Source organism: Antedon bifida, chromosome 8, assembly GCF_963402885.1.
Source record: "Antedon bifida chromosome 8, ecAntBifi1.1, whole genome shotgun sequence".
In the NCBI taxonomy this organism is placed as follows: Eukaryota; Metazoa; Echinodermata; class Crinoidea; order Comatulida; family Antedonidae; genus Antedon; species Antedon bifida.
In genome coordinates this window covers 11,252,858-11,266,228 of record NC_136233.1, presented here as the reverse complement: position 1 = coordinate 11,266,228, position 13,371 = coordinate 11,252,858, and the positions used below count along the sequence as shown (strand labels likewise).

The 13,371-nt window shown below is 33.7% G+C and overlaps 1 long non-coding RNA gene across 1 annotated transcript; it reads left to right on the top strand.

Moving 5' to 3' along the window:
- Positions 1 to 4,517: 4,517 nt before the first annotated feature.
- LOC144851111 (uncharacterized) lies at positions 4,518 to 5,679 on the top strand. Its single transcript, XR_013614149.1, has 3 exons — positions 4,518 to 4,803; positions 5,218 to 5,379; positions 5,486 to 5,679. It is a non-coding gene; the product is annotated as an uncharacterized LOC144851111 (long non-coding RNA).
- The last annotated feature ends 7,692 nt before the right edge of the window (positions 5,680 to 13,371 follow it).

Sequence of the window (13,371 nt, the reverse complement as noted above, 5' to 3'; positions counted from 1 at the left end):
AACTACACAACAGAATAGTAAATAGGCTTACATGGATTACACGTGATGTGTAATTAACAAATAAAATTGCAAGAATATAATAAATAAGCTTACATTGAGTACATGTATATATGCACACGCCCTTAAACGGGTTCCTTAAACGTAATTGTTCGTATTGATATATTTACGTAATTGTTCATAGTGATACAGTATTTAAACGTAATTGTTCATAGTGATACAATATTTAAACGTAATTGTTCATAGTGATACAGTATTTTAAACGTAATTGTTCATAGTGATACATTATTTTAAACGTAATTGTTCATAGTGATAATATTAAACGTAATTGTTCATAGTGATATATAAAACGTATTCATAGTGACATATTAAACGTAATTGTTCACAGTGATATTTTATATGTATTGATAGTGATATATTAAACGTAATTTTTCATAATGATATATAAAACATGTCCATAGTGATATATTAAACGAAATTGTTCATAGTGATATATTTAAAGTAATTGTTCATAGTGATGTATTAAAAGTAATTTTTCATACTGATATATTAAACGTAATTATTCATAGTGATGTATTAAACCAAATTATTCATAGTGATATTATATTAAACGTAATTTTTCATACTGATATATTAAACGTATTTATTCATAGTGATGTATTAAACCAAATTATTCATAGTGATATTATATTAAACGTAATTGTTCATAGTGATATATTAAACGTAGTTGTTCATAGTGATATATTAAACGTAATTGTTTATAGTGATATATTAAACGTAATTGTTCATAGTGATATATCTATATATACATTTACGTAAGGGCAAAATTCGGTAAATCGCGCGTTATTTCTAAAATGTTTACTCGATGGTATATAAAGTTGTTTCGTACTTTCGGTACTGATTTTAACCACCTGATGTAACCCTGTTTACTAATTAAATTGAGTTCGATAATTAGTTATTGACAATTAAAACGAATTTAGGTTCAAGGATTTGCCCCAATAAGGGTGTTTTCCGATCGTGGTATACACTGTCTAATGGATGTCCATCTTGAAAAATACCCGCACACAATAATACGAGGATGCTTCGCATTTTCCTATCTCCTCCTATGATAATTGTTTTTAATAGCTGAAAACCGATTGAACAGCTCAAGTACAGCATCAAAATGTTGAAGACAGGCCGATTTTCTTTTAACAAGGCCAACAGTCATTAAGTCGCGTGCTACAATGCATAGTGATACCGGACCGACAGACAGACAGACAGACAGACCGATAGACAGACCGAAAAAAATACTAGTTTGATAATGATTATATAAATGTTTTGATTTGCGATAACTGGAACATTCCAATCTCTCTTCGGCAAGTGTCTATTCCCCCAGGTGTCGTAATAACACAAAAGGCAAGTACACCCATAACAGCAATTCGATCCATTTTTTTCCAATCTGTGCTGCAGAGGTTGGATATAGGTATTTTTTAAAACAGATAATGAGCTACCGTTTTCAGTCGCCATCTATATCCGTACAATCAACTTTATTATTGCAGTTAAACCACCACCCACACCCTCAATGGCATGAGTAGCGTTGTAAAGCCAGTATAGGATAGGCCTACAGTAAAGAAGGATCATATATGCCCTAAACGCAGAACTATGCCTACTTTGGTGGGTTAAGGAATCAACTTAAGTATGAATTTGCTCTAAGAAACAATTGAAAACCATTAGGCCTACTAATTAAGTTAAATTAGATAATTATTTATTTATTGATGATTGAAAGCGAATTTACAATTTGCCCCGAAATAAAATTGTTTTTCACAAAGTGTTTTACATTATATAAACACATAGGCCTATACAAATATTTATTTATTCATTTAGCATCCATTCAACAATACATTTAAAATACATAACAAAGAAAAAATACAAACTATTGGAATATTAACATTGAATAAAACCAAAGTGAATGGATGCAAGGACGACCCATAAAATCGACATGTCAATTTATTTCCAATGGGGTCCACTGCAACAGAAATCGGAGATGTGAAAGTGAACAAGGATCATAAGAAGAACATATGGAAATGTGAAATACATAATAAAAAAAAACTCATATAAAATGTTAAAATAAAAAAGTACAATAAATAAAATAAAAAGTGAAGAGCAACAATATCATAAACCGAAATGTATAAAATCATATAGGAATATTGTAATGATTTTGGGGTTGAAGAAATATATAGAGGGCGGCATATGGAGGCAGAGTTAGGCAGGAAGAGTAGCAGAGAACGGACGTGAGAAAAAGGGCAGAGAGGGATTGGAGAAGGAAGGCAATGGACGGTGAACTCGAGCTGCGTTGAAAAGGAGGGAGAGATTGGAGCTGGAAAAGCGGAGAACCAGGGAAAAGACGTGTTAAATAAGTAGAGAAATTGGAAAACAAAGTGTAGAGAAGATTAGAGAAAAGAGAAAGAGGAAATTAGAGTTGAATAATGAAAGGAGAGTTAAGACACAGTAAGTAAAGTTAGCCGGAGGGTACAGCCTACGGTTTACGATGAAATCGGTCGCGTCTGAAATCGGTCGCGTTTGAAATCGGTCGCGATAAAATCAACTTCCGGTATTTTGTATGGCGCGCCGCTAGAGCTAGCTATACTTTTGATGAAATCGGTCGCGTTTGAAATCGGTCGCGCTATTTTGTATGGATCGAGCCGCGCGGGATGCATGCTAGAGCGGGATAAACATTTTTCGTTTATATAGATTTAATTGATATTTTTTAGGAACTAGATTATTTATGTGGATATTTTTTACTTGGTTAATAAATATTTCTTTATTATCAATCTCTAAATTTTTTTTTTTTTTGTATTTCACAGGTCTCGGAGAAGGACTGTGTCTGTTCAAAATGGCCATTTCTAAACACGTTTAAATTATATTTGGCATAATGTTATATTAGGCATATAATAATTTACCTCTATTTATATGTACTGTAATTAATATATTATATAGAGAATATACGTCTGTCGTGTCTTTTATTATGCAAACAATTACATAAAAGAGAACAATTTATTTAAAAACAATAATTTTTACAATATAGCCCGTAAAGCCAGCGTATCCATTTTTATACTATAAACTGGCAGATTATATCATATCAATGTAGTTAACAACATACTATTCGATCACCTTATTTTTATTTCTATCCGTTATGTAGGATAATATTAAGTGTATAATGATTATTGTTGAGGCAAATGTGTATATATATTTCTAATGTTTAAAATAGTTTTTAGTAAAATGATCATTATATGCGGATGGTTAAAAGGCGAGTAACTGAAATAACCCCCCACATAAGCCATATCGGAGATGCGCCTTCTATGATCGTGCAGCTGTTTCCTCTAACAATACGTTATTTTGCTGACGGGGTTTCCCCTATTTAAAAAACACGCACTTGTTTGTGTGTCAACTCATGGACAAAACACGTACGATCGTTGTCCATGGCGAGGTAAAGATGACGTCTATTACTAATAACCATACGTTTGAAACGTCTATAGGCCTCCTGCACGTGTTTTTGTGAAACGATCCAATGAGCTATAGATGCTCGACGCGATTATGAGATCATGTTCATTCATTCTTTATTTAGCCTTTAAAATCGAAATACATTTAAAACATAGGTAACCAAATCAAGACACGTGGAAATCTAAGGAGGCAAGGATAAGCTAAAGCAATTAAACCGCTGTAGCTCACAGGCTTGCTTATCCATAATAATTCCGAACAAATCACTTTTTCTATTATTTGACAGCATGATTTATATATAATTTAATAAATATCTTTTATTTCTTCATTTATAATAATCATTTAATGTAAATTTAAGTAAGTGCAACTCAGTGTCTCACATTCATACGCCGTTCGTAAATATAAATGTTTAAATATCAGTGCAGATTACCTCTTTGAGAATCGTGTCCACCTTCATTATCCATACATTATTATTCTCACGTCAATCATTGTACATCATAGTCTTACTGTAGGCCGGTAGATTGATTTATAACGGCATATTATCTATATATTTTATTAATATCCTAAAACCATACGTAATTGTTTGCATAATAAAAGACACGACAGACGTATATTCTCTATATAATATATTAATTACAGTACATATAAATTATGCCTAATATAATATTTAAACGTGTTTAGAAATGGCCATTTTGAACAGACACAGTCCTTCTCCGAGACCTGTGAAATACAAAAAAAAAATTAATTTAATGATTGACAATAAATATTTATTAACCAAATAAAAAATATCCACATAAATAATCTAGTTCCTAAAAAATATCAATTAAATCTATATAAACGAAAAATGTATATCCCGCTCTAGCATGCATCCCGCTCGATCCATACAAAATAGCGCGACCGATTTCAAACGCGACCGATATAATCAAAAGTATAGCTCTAGCGGCGCGCCATACAAAATACCGGAAGTTGATTTTATCGCGACCGATTTCAAACGCGACCGATTTCAAGCGCGACCGATTTCATCTGACACCCAGCCTACCGGTTGTGTTACTGTTGGAGACATAGTGAGCCGGAGGTTGCACCTACTGGTTGTATCACTATTTGAGACATAGTGAGCCGGAGGTTACACCTACTGGTTGTATTACTATTTGAGACATAGCTGAGCCGGAGGTTGCGCCTACTGGTTGTGTTACTGCTTGAGATACAGTTATCCCGTGGTACACCCTGTGGTTGTGATACTGCTTTGCTGGTGGGTACACCTATTAGCCAGTGGTTAAGACTACTGGTGGTTACCCTGTTAGCCGGAACGTGGATACGCCATTGTTGGTGGTTACGTTGCTGTTGGAGGTTGCACCATTGTTGGAGGTTACGTTGCTGTTAGAGGTTACGCCATTGTTGGTGGTTACATTGTTATTGGAGGTTACGCCATTGTTGGTGGTTACATTGCTGTTGGAGGTTACGCCATTGTTGGTGGTTACATTGCTGTTGGAGGTAACGCCATTGCTGGAGGTTACGTTGCTGTTGGAGGTTACGTCATTGTTGGTAGATACGTTGCTGTTGGAGGTTACGCCATTGTTGGTGGTTACATTGCTGTTGGAGGTTACGCCATTGTTGGTGGTTACATTGCTGTTGGAGGTAACGCCATTGCTGGAGGTTACGTTGCTGTTGGAGGTTACGTCATTGTTGGTAGATACGTTGCTGTTGGAGGTTACGCCATTGTTGGTGGTTACATTGCTGTTGGAGGTTACACCATTGTTGGAGGTTACGTTGCTGTTGGAGGCTACGCCATTGTTGGTGGATACGTTGCTGTTGGAGGTTACGCCATTGTTGGTGGTTACGCCATTGTTGGTGGTTACATTGCTGTTGGAGGTTACGCCATTGTTGGTGGTTACATTGCTGTTGGAGGTTACGCCATTGTGGTGGTTACGCTGTTGTTGATGGTTGCGCCATTGTTGGTGGTTACGCTGCTGTTGGAGGTTACGCCATTGTGGTGGTTACGCTGGTGTTGGAGGTTACGCCGTTTCTGTTGGTTACGCTGTTGTTTCAAGTCCGGCGTAAGATCAACACTAGTCTAAATTAATTATTTAAATCGGTTGTCACTTATAATTTGGAATCATAGAAAGAATAAAGGAGACCACTCCACAAGTTGTAATTGTAATTGATTTATCTCTTTTGTTTGAGTGTATAACAGTACCGCAGACCCCTCCCCCCAAAATGGAACGAACCCGGAAGAACACGGAGATTTTCGTTACAATATCAACGATCCAGTCCTTGATTCCTATATTGTAGAAAGCTTTAGATTCGATACGCATAGTTTTGTGAACAATAAAACTAGCAATAAACTTTATTACTGACTGTTGCTTCTCAACTTTTGTATCAATTAATACTGTAATTAAATATATATATATATATATATATAAGCGTCGTAGTGGTGTATCGTTACACGTGCTGTACTATTTCAATTGACTATGATGGTGACAGTTTCAACAAAGTATGAAATCGCAATGTTTTACTGTGTTTAGTGGTATATTATTTGTAAAACATGAAAACAATTAATATTTCGTTACTGAATTGATAACCCTAATGTTACATACAAAACACAAATTAAGTTTGTTTAAATTTGACTTAAACAATTGGTCTCATTTTGTGACAAGTTTCTCTTTCAGAAGTAATTCACAGGGTGCTAATTTTAGTTGAATAAATCACTGTGTCTATTTATTCGTTCCTGTAAACAAAATTTGTCCTGCGGTACGTACATTTGAAATCGCCAGTTTTTTAACGCTGAAAATAACACTATGTATTCGAGAACCATCTGTGGGCACGACCTAGATGATACGCGAGCGAAGCGAGTTATTTGCCAGCATTAGGAATTCTGTTACGCCAGGGAAGAGTGACAATTTCACTCTTCTCTGGTTACACATGTTATTTTGTAAATTAAGAAGAAGTTTTATTCATTTGCTTATTATTCCTAGAATCTTAAGAAGCATTAATCATTAATATTCATTTATTTTAAATTAGTTTCAGTGTCAAAGTACATTAAACTTTGTATGACAGTTATAACATGTACACACAAATATTATAATATTATGCAATTATCAATAAACTTATTATTGGTTATTCGTAATAACTCTATAAAAAAGAATGTACCAAAAGAAAGTCAATTCTGGTTACGTCAGACGCTTGAAATAAATTACGTCGTGTAAAAATGTAAATTTTTTTTCATTTTAGTTACGGTATATTGTGTATCTGCGGTCTGAAATTAAATATTGATTGATTGATGTTTAAATAATTAAAAACAATATTAAACATGCTTTCAATTCTTGTGCACGTACACTAGATTCTTCTTTCATGCTAGACTAATTATAATTCAGCATTTTATCAAAGGGGTGTTAGCACTACACAGTACCTAAGGCAGTCTACCTTCGAAAATATTTTTTTAACGACATGCATTAAATTTCATTAAGAGTTCTTGGGCTTTTCATAAAAGCTAGGCTTAAAAGATACATCATCATAATGTACTTTCTAATGGTTTTCCAGCACACATCAAATATACAAATGACGTAGCCTAAACTCGGTATGTGATTGGCCCACAATAACGATTGACTGACATCCTGTGCCGTTCGCTGTCGATTACAGCAGAGCCTTACTTTGGGACCTAACAGAAAGCTTCCATAATAGGGTATACCTTCAATACCCTACAAACAAAAAACTGAAACTAACATCTTTTTTCCTTATTAGTCACTGTTTTTAAATGTTTCTTAAGGCAGTAACAGTTATATGACGTCATCATATTACATTAATTATAACGAATTTCTTAACAAGTCTCTGACATGGCTGAACTTAAAAAATTATTTAGCCCTGTCTTTTTTAAATTTCTATTGTTTAAACAGAGTAGACAAAACAGGTGGTTGTCAAATGTACTATATTATGTTATATTGATTTAAACAATGTTAGTTTTCCAAGACTCTAAAGTGGTCATGAATTGGGATCCTAGTCCGGATTGCCTCTAAGATTTAATCGAATTCTCCGTGACCAAATATAATATAATATGTGCTTTAAAATTGGTATCTGTCGTTTAGTGTCAACGTTATCTTGATAACTGACCAACAAAATATAGCCTAGTAATAATAGAAATGTAAAAAATGATAAATATAACATAATACTATTCGAGCTAAAAAAAAAATGGGAGGGGTTAAAGCACACACACCCATCGTGTCGTTGGTGGGAAGTATTAAACGATTTTTTTCGAAAACTTCTATTATGGAACGCCGTAACTACTGTAAACCGTTTGAAAAACATGTTGTGGATGGGACGTCTAAATATCTGATATGTGATAGTAACGTTGTAAAGCCTGTTCGTAATAAAATAACGATTGTTCATGATATATTAATTTGTGTACAAAAATAAATTAAAATAGGTCTATTAAAGCATGTCCATGAAATATTAAATATGTCGATAATAGATTATAGTATATTATATATATTATATTGTTATATTTATATTAATATTTGATCATAAATTATTTAATAATGTTTGGTAATAAAGTTGTGTTCTTAATTAAAGGCATATGCCAATAATATACTAAAGTATTACCAAATAATAAAATGTTGCCATAGAAACAGTTATGGTTATAATGTAATATCAACAACAGCTGCTTGCCATAATTTTACCCACATTTATAGTATATATCGGTTAAACTCTCACACACTTTTTCTTAGTAAACAGGAAAGACCAAATTGAAGATTTTAACTGGAAAAAGAATGGTAAAGTACAGGGGCTAGGAATTTTCTTTTTAAACATAATCCCTACCAAACAGTTACAAACGAGAACTGAGAAATAGAATACGAAAAATGCAAAATACAATTAATTCATGGTCTAAACGAACCCTGAATTTCCGAACTTGTCTGTTGTGATGAAATAGAAAATGTTTTAGTGAAAGAAAATATTGGTTTAATAATCACTGAATCACTTTAAAGGAATGTACCAAAGGAGGTATTAATTTTTACTAGAGTGTCTATAATATTAGTGGATAGACCTATCTAAGATTAAACAAAACGTCACGAGTGGCTAAACCTATTAGTGCGCATGTGCCAGTTCACTCAATAAATTCTTTATTTTTCTTATATATTATCTGTGGCTCTCTCATCTCGATCTATTAGTTATCACACCTTTGACAAGTACAGTTTCTACAATCAGTTTTGTTATTGGTAAGATAATTATTTTATTTTTGATTTGGAGAAAAACTTTATATTTTGTTAGTTGTCGACAGAATAGCTGTTATTTATTAATGAATATTGGAGGATTCTATTCATAGTTTTAAGAACACAATTCATGACAGTCTAATTAAAACCATTAGTTAATGTACTTTCACAATCCAACCTGCATCAGCGTCGGTGCTAATTGATAGTTTAGGTTGTTTTTGTAGAAGTTGTTACTTATCAGGTGAAATTGTTTCTCTAGTTGTTTTGTATGTTTTGTATAATGGATGTACTATCCAAAATAAAGGAAATGAATGAATGAATTGTTAATAAATAAATAAGAAACAAGAGCAATCATAGATTACATATCTCCAACAACTGACCTTAAAAAATGATTAAGCCTGTATTTTTATATCTATTGTTTAAAATAGCGAACTACTGTGGCAAAACAGGTGGTTGTCTAATGTAATATATTATGTTGTATTGTTTTAAACAATGTGTAGTTTTCCCAGAGTGTAGTTTTCCCAGATTCTATTAAGGTGGTCCTGAATTGGGATCCTAGTCCAGATTACCTCCAAAATTTAATAGATTCTTCCGTGACCAAATCTGTATCCGTGGTTTAAAATTGGTGAAAATCTGTCTTTTAGTTTTGACATTATGTTGCTAAATAACTAACAAACAAAATATAACCTTCTTGGCGTAGGTAATAACATTTAAAAAATGATAAATATAACATAATACTATTCGAAGTAAAAACAAAATTTGAAGCGTGCACATACACCACCCGCAAGTCGTTGGTGGGATTTGAACATTATTTACAAAAACTTCTATTACGTAACGCCGTGACTAAACCGTTTGAAAATCATGTGATGGATGGGACGTGTAATTAATATCTATCTAATATGCTGACAGTAATGTTTTTACGTACAATATTGTAATATTTCACCAGTGCTCAATGAGCAAATAAATAGAAAAACGATATTAAATCCGAGTCCAATGCTTCAAGTAGTCCTATCTAATAGAAGTGCAGTTTAGAGGCTACTCTTCTTTGAAGAAGTAAAGCAATCGTATTATTAGACTTCTACATCGTTATAAATAAGAACTCTGTACAGTATATTGTCCGATAGGCCTACTCCGTAAATCAAAGTAATGATATACTGTCTACGGAAATGATTTGGTTAACGTGAACAAATTTACACCGACTGATCGGATTTTTTTAAACAAAACACACAGTAAAGTGTAAATAGCTAAAATAGTTGTATATTGAGATTTCTCGACAAGCACTCCTCTGGGTAACCGGGGTACTTAGTACTTATAATCGTTAATAAGTGGTATATCATTGTATTATTAGGTCTCAAACTAAATAATATATTTCCGCGGCTCAATCATCATTTTTTAAGGAGCTTGCTTCACAAAATGTAAACATTATAAATTAAATGGTAGGCCTACTCACCTTGCGCCTTTGTATTCCGTGTTGGCTGCGGCAGGGTGATACCCATGACGTTGTCCTAGGACAGCATATTTATCCATTTATTTTGACACAGCATATTTTTTTTCAAAACACATTGTGTACAAGATGCCTTGGTCATGGGTAGGCTACACAGTCCGCTGGAAATTATATGTTCATCTCTGTTGTTGGTCAGTTACAGCGATTGAGTAAGCGTCACGCAACACGTCTTCAACACTGGGCATTCCAACACAGTAATCAGTACTAATGAGACAATGGGGTTATTTACATAATAATTAAGATTTTCCACCAGGTGGATTGCGTGCTGATCGAAAGCGTTGGTATGGCTTATATTAGCATTGATAGGTATTAGGCCTATATTGTATTCCTAGAGCATTCTCCTTTTTGCGAAAATCAATCACAGTTTATTTAATATTTGAATAACCCGAAGATATTCTGTGGAAAAGTGGAAAACACGCCTCATTAACTAAATGAATGAACTTTTTTCTTTGAATCTTTATTATTCAGGCGTGTCCTGAAATTATTCTGACTAATCGTGCTCTGTGATGTCAAATATGTACTGGGTCGTTGTAGTCATTTTACTTTCTACAGCACAAGGTAGGTAGGCCTAAACTTCTAGACTCCTAGACTCACACTACTTGGGGACACAAAGATGACGCGTGTATCACAAAATATGTATAATTTACTATTTAAAAAAAAATTGAGACTGGTTATTGAAATATTTACCTGAATTGAATAGAAATATTATTGTAATGACGATGAAAACAGATAATTGTGAAAATAATAATATTGTGATAATCGGATAGTGATGATAATAGGCCTTATATGACAATCAAATAACGGTAAAGAAGATAAATATATACAATAACGATACCATTGATATCAACAACCATTACATTCCAGAACAATCTTGAAACAGATTACTAAGGTGGTGAAAAATATTCAAATGAGGTTGATGATGAGAAAGATGGTGGTGGTGATATAAGTGTTGATAATCGATCGATCGATGACAAGGATTTAGACGAGATAACGATGATGCTGATGCTGCAGGAGTAGAGCTATATTTCTTATTAAGACATTTTTATAAATGATACTAGATGATAAAGATACCAACGACGGTGATAGTTATTTTGTGGGCAACAATAAAGTACTAAGGTGGTGATAATAATAAAGATTCAAGTGATGAACATAACAACGTAAAATATTTTGTTCCATTTTCAGCTCGTACACCATCAGGGCTTAAATCGGTGATGTTTTCCAGTCATACAAAGACTGGGCCTATTCCAGAACACACGAATGATCAACCGACCGGCATCAGATGCGCACAAGCATGTTTAAGATTAGGTTACGATGAATGTAATCGCTTTAAGATTAGTAGCGGGGAAGGAGGAATGTCTGGATGCCAGATTAAATCTCAGACAACGGATGGTGAAGTGGCATGGGATTACGCTCTTAAGGTAACAAGTAACTCAAATGATGAATTTGACATACATTGTTTATGGTAATGAATCAGCCACTAATTGTGAGGCGATGTTGTTCGTGCGGTTAAAGGTTATATCTTTGCAAGCGACAATGTAGCGTTGATGTTTTATTAAATTTCATTTATTTTTAGGATGGAGTGGTTATTAAGGTAAAAAATTATGTAAGCTATCAGCAAGCATCAGATCAGTGTCTGCAACGGAAAGGAACTCTTGCGTTCTACGAGCAACTGGTGTCTGCCACCAAATACGGAATGAAAGTAACATGTGACCAGTGTTGGCTAATCAGTGGCGAAGTAACATTCAGCAATGAAGACACCAGGTGTGATATTGTGGATGCATCGACTCGTTTCAACATGTATCCAGAACGTGATGAACTCTATAGTTGCTTCTACTGCTACATTTACTCAGACAAAGCAAAAGATAAGCATAGCTACTACCCTGCTAGTAAGCTTCTCCACCTTAGAAGAAATAAAGATACAGGGTATAATTACACTGAAGCAGAAACCCGATGTCAGGACGAGTTTGGAGGTCACATAGCCCTACCTATGGAGGTGTATAATGTTAGTTTAAGTGGTGTTCAAATGTGCTTGGACGAACAATTTTGGTTTTCTCGCAATATGTTTGGAATGTGTTGCATTCAAGAATATAACGATACATGCTGGTCCAACATTTTAGTTGGAGGAAGGTTTAGAATTGATCATGGAAATAGGTATTTAAGTGTGTTTTGCTCACTATCAAACATCGATATCAATCAGTATCCTTATCCATCTCACGGGGTAATAGCCATTAGAGGAGAAGGTAAATGGACATTCACATACAATGAAGCCTCCTCAAAATGTGATGATATTGGCGGTACACTGGCGACTAAAGAGCAAGTGTATCATGCTTACTTGATGGGATATGTTTATAGAAACTTTGGTTGGGTCGTATGTGGGAACATAGTAGCGCCATGTTCCATAATAACGCCAGGGGGTGGTTGTAATTCGATAGCTTTCAAGGAAAAATCGCCAACCAATTCTGAATATGACGCATATTGTCACGTTCCTCCTGTTTAAATTATGTAAACAAGTCGCCTACACGGGCAAACATTTCTTGCCAAACCCAGAGTTTGAAAACTAAAGTGTAGAGGACTTTTACACAGTCATATACACATTAAACTACACTACTTCAACTACTTTATCAATTGAAATATTACAACTGGGAAGACCTACGGTACAAAGGAAATGGAGCATAAGCATCAAACATACAAAACTTTTACAGTTTTGTATTAATTGATGATTGGTGTACTTAAAAGTAGGCTAGTGCACTTTAACTATGTAGTTTAAATTCTAATTATGATAGACATGTTAATGTATTTCAATTTTATAGTATAAATTATGCTTACGACTATACTGAAATGTTGTGCACAGCATAGGAAGATGAATACAAGGATTTCCGAAGAAATACTTTTATATAAACATTTACAGGCATTAAATTATTATCGTTATTATATAGATTTATATATTTAATTGTGCATTATTATAGAGTAGAATATTTTATGTCGTTGTTTAAACGTTATAAATAATAATAATAATATTAATCTCAATTATATTTTTCACAAATAGCAAACCTTTAAAAAATATAGTAATTTCAATCCTATGTCTTTTTTACTTCTTTACAAAATGGTAATTCTTTGTAGAATCTGGTAATTTCAAGCCCATATTTTTTTTAAAATACGAATTCATTATTTTAAGGCTTGTTCAAAATATTC